This window comes from Chelmon rostratus, chromosome 21, assembly GCF_017976325.1.
Source record: "Chelmon rostratus isolate fCheRos1 chromosome 21, fCheRos1.pri, whole genome shotgun sequence".
NCBI classification, from domain to species: Eukaryota; Metazoa; Chordata; class Actinopteri; order Chaetodontiformes; family Chaetodontidae; genus Chelmon; species Chelmon rostratus.
Window position 1 is genome coordinate 20,212,930 of NC_055678.1, and position 4,574 is coordinate 20,217,503.

Here is a 4,574-nt window from a genome sequence, read left to right on the forward strand (position 1 = left end):
TCACTCAGGACTGTACGCCAAAACATTGAAACACTTCATGGCTCATCTGTCAGTTTCCAGATCTCACCATTTGCCAACCCATGCAAGACTTTCACTATTAATCATGCTTTCACTGCAAGCCAACTGGCATTGTCAGATCACACTTATCCTGTGTTATCCTTGCAGCGGAAACACAAGCATCTGCAAGACATTCCTCTGCCTTCCATCCACAAGGCATCCCCATTGCTGCTCATAGGCTCAGATCACATCCACCTCATCACCCCTGTTGCACCAGTCAGACTGGGTCTTTTTGGGTCACCCGCTGCTGTTAAAACTCGCTTAGGCTGGACCCTCCAAGGGCCAATCAGAGACTTTACATCTAACCATTCCTCATTGTCTGTCCAGTGTCTTTTCACATCCATTAGCTCCCCTTTAGAGGAGCTACGCTACCATGTAGAGAAACTGTGGCAGCTTGATGCTCTACCTGCAAGAAGTGAGAAAGCGGTCATTAGATCAAAACAAGACCAACAAGCTTTGGAGCTTCTTGAACAGGCCATGACAAGAGTCCCAGTCAGTGATATCAATCGCTATGCTACTCCACTTCTTAGGCTAGCAAATTCTCCTCTCTTGAACATTCCTCAGTCTGCTGTAATGTCAAGACTTCGAAACACAGAATCGCGATTATCCAAGGACCCTGACAGAGCTAAATCCTACAATGATCAGATCTTGACACTGGAGAAGGCTGGTTATGTGACCAAGCTAACCCCTGAAGAGGTACAGAACAGCAAAGAGGCTTGGTACATCCCTCATCACATGATTACCCATAACAATAAAGATCGCATCGTATTCGATTGCTCTTTCACTTTCCAAGGACAATGCCTTAATAAGTACCTTTTACCAGGACCAATCCTTGGGCCATCACTGCTTGGTGTGTTGCTGCGCTTCAGGCAACATGCTGTTGCAATAAGTGGTGACATTAAAAGCATGTTTCACCAGATCCGTCTTCTCCCTCAAGACAGGCCCCTTCTTCGATTCCTGTGGCGCAACATGAACAGAGAGGTCCCCCCTTCAGTGTACCAATGGCAGGTCCTTCCTTTTGGTACTACTTGTAGCCCCTGTTGTGCCACATATGCTCTACAGAAACATGCAAAAGACCACCAGCCCGATAAAGATGTGCAGCATTCAGTAACTCAGAGCTTCTATGTGGATAACTGTTTGCAAAGCTTTCCCTCTGCTGTTGCTGCTCAAACACTCCTTGACAAACTGAGAGCTAACCTTTCAACAGGAGGCTTTGACATCTGTCAATGGGCCAGCAATGATCCCTCTGTCATCAACCATTTACCACCTGAAGCAAGGTCTGAGAGCTGTGAACTCTGGCTTTCAGAAGACAGAAATGAGCCCCAAGAACGCACCCTAGGATTACTATGGAACTGCAAACGTGATCTCTTCAGGTATAAGTACAAACACTCTAAACCACAAATCCCAACAATGCGGTACATATATAGTGTCCTTGCTCGTCTGTATGACCCACTAGGCTACCTTTTGCCTTTCACCACTCGTGCAAAAGTCCTGGTCCAACAGCTATGGAGAAAAGAGAGGGAATGGGATGACCCCCTGCTGCCACATGACCTTCTAACAGTCTGGAAATCCTGGGAAGGAGAACTTGAATATCTTCCTGAAATCACTATTCCTCGCTGTTACACCTCCACATTAATGCATGCTCCCACTTCAGTCAAAGAAATCCATATCTTTTGTGATGCTTCTGAACATGCTTATGGCGCTGTTGCATATTTGAGATCAGAAGATGACCAAGGACGAGTAGAGCTGAGTTTCATACTGGCTCGCTCACGTGTTTCCCCAAAACGACAGCTGTCAGTCCCAAGATTGGAGTTATGTGCTGCACTATCTGGTGCCCGCCTTTGTGATGTGATCAGAAATGAACTGACTTTGCTAATCCAAGGCACAACACTTTGGAGTGATTCCACAACCGTACTCCACTGGATTCAGGCAGACTCTTGCCGCTTTAAAATATTTGTAGGAGCAAGAGTTGCAGAAATCCAAACCCTCACCAACCGTCAAAACTGGAGATATGTGGACTCTAGCAACAACCCTGCTGACGATGTTACGAGAGGAAAATCCTTGCAAGACATGCTCAGCTCAAACAGATGGACCAATGGTCCCACATTCCTGTATGGACCTCCAGAAAACTGGCCCAAACTGCAATCTTTCAAACCTGATGAGGATCAAACAGAGCTTAAAAGGTCATACTTCTGTGGTTCCATAAACACCACTACTCATTTACCAAATACCAGCAGATTCAAAACCTACCAAGAACTTCTGGATGCCACTGCCAAGTCCCTGTCTAATCCCACAAGTGGAAATCCTTCTGCAGCTGACTATCTGAAAGCAGAGGAGGAAATCCTCCAACAGACACAGATGGATAGTTTTGGTGAGGATCTATCCTGCCTCCAGGCACATAAACCACTTCCATCACATAGTCGCCTACTATGTTTATCTCCAGAGCTGTGCAGTACCTCTGGACTCATCCACGTTGGAGGCAGACTACGGCAAAGTGACCAGTTGGAACCAGAGTCAGTACACCCAATTGTACTCGAACCTACTCACCATGTGACCAAACTGATCATTCAAGATTATGATGACAAACTGCATCATCCTGGATCAGAGAGACTCTTTGCTGAAATCAGACGGAGGTTTTGGATCCTGAGAGGACGACAGGCTGTGCGCCGACATCAGCATAACTGTGTTTCATGTCAAAAATGGAGAGCAAAACCCATCATCCCAAAGATGGCAGATTTGCCTGCTGCCCGGCTGAGGTTATTCAAACCTCCATTCTACTCCACTGGAGTTGACTGTTTTGGACCATACCATGTCTCGATTGGTCGCCGATCTGAGAAGAGATGGGGTATAATATTCAAATGTCTCACAACACAATGTGTACATCTTGACCTTCTCAATAACATGGACACAGACTCTTTCCTCATGGCCCTTCGTCGATTCACCTCTCGGAGAGGAACACCAAGTGAGATCTTATGTGATCAAGGGACAAATTTCAAAGGAGGAAGCAAAGAATTGCAAGAAGCCTTCAGCAACCTTTCTCCCACTCTCAAGGAAGTGCTGGCTACAAGGAAAATCAACTTCCTTTTCAATCCTCCACACTCACCACATTTTGGTGGTACCTGGGAGCGAGAAATACGCTCGGTTAAGAACGCTCTGAAAATAACCATTGGTGCACAAATGGTTACTGAAGAGGTTTTAAGAACAGTATTGATTGAGATTGAAGGCATCCTTAATTCAAAACCACTCGGTTATGTATCCTCAGACATCGCAGATATTGACCCAGTCACCCCAAACCTTCTCATCATGGGACGACGCGATGCATCACTCCCTCTAGCATCATACTTTGACTCTGATCTCCTCAGTCGACGACGATGGCATCACACACAGATATTGGCCGACCATTTCTGGAAACACTTCATCAAATCCTACCTACCATCCCTTCAAACACGTCACAAATGGCAAAGAGACAATCCAGATCTGCAAACAGGCTTTATTGTGATGATTGTGGACTCCCAGCTACCAAGAGCCCTTTGGCCTGTAGGAAAAGTGACACGTCTCCTGCAAAGTAAAGATGGTCGCATCAGGACTGCCGAAGTTCTGGTTAAAGACAAGTCTTACATCAGACCTGTTGCTCATCTGATCCCACTTCCTTCTCTTCCTGAAGACCCTCCTTAACTTGGTTTGAATTTAATAATATTTCTCATGAGACATTCGGGGGCGGCTGTAGTAAAGATTCTTATTTCTCATGTCTCCCCACCCTGTTTAGCTCACCTCACTTCCTTTACATCACTTCCCTTTACCTCACTTCCCTCCCTTTCTTCTTCACTCATTGGTTGCCTTTCACCTCACTCACCTGTGTACGCCCTATTTAAGTCCTGCTCACCCATTCTTTCAGTCTTTCACCATTTCACGGGGCGGCAGCACAGGTAAGGGCTGGTTTTGCACATTTAGCATTTTCATGAAGCTAAATTAGATCTTTATTTATCCTTATCTTTATTTAAGAGAAGTTTAATGGACTTGATAATTTCTAATCCTTGGTTTGCTTTGTTTCAGAGACATCGGTCCATGTGTGTTTTTTGTTGTTGATGACTGTTAACTGAAGACTTGAAATAAATCCACATATTCTTGACCATAAGCACTTCTCCTGGCTCATGCATCCTTACCGATGCCCCATGATGATGATAATTTTTCCTGAACCCTCCTCCTAATCCTTAACAATCACTGTACTTGAAACACACACATGCACATGCAACATGCAGTGAACACACGGGGCCAGTGGGCTGCCGCATCAGGCGTCCGGGGAGCATATAGGGGGGTTAAGTGCCTTGCTCAGGGGCACATCAGCCAGCTAATGGAGGGGGGCAGGGGATACTCCACCACACCCAAATTTCTCTTCTCCGCCGCTTCTCCAACCTCTCGGCCATGGCTGCCCCCCTGTAGAAAAGGCACTGCTGGGATTCGGACCCAGGATCTCCTGTTTACTAGACAGGCGCTTTAACCAACTAAGCCACAGCGCC

At 46.2% G+C, this 4,574-nt stretch overlaps 1 non-coding gene across 1 annotated transcript; it reads right to left on the bottom strand.

The window, feature by feature from the left end:
* Nucleotides 1-4,500: 4,500 nt before the first annotated feature.
* On the bottom strand, nt 4,501-4,574 carry trnat-agu. The gene has a single exon. It is a non-coding gene; the product is annotated as a tRNA-Thr (tRNA).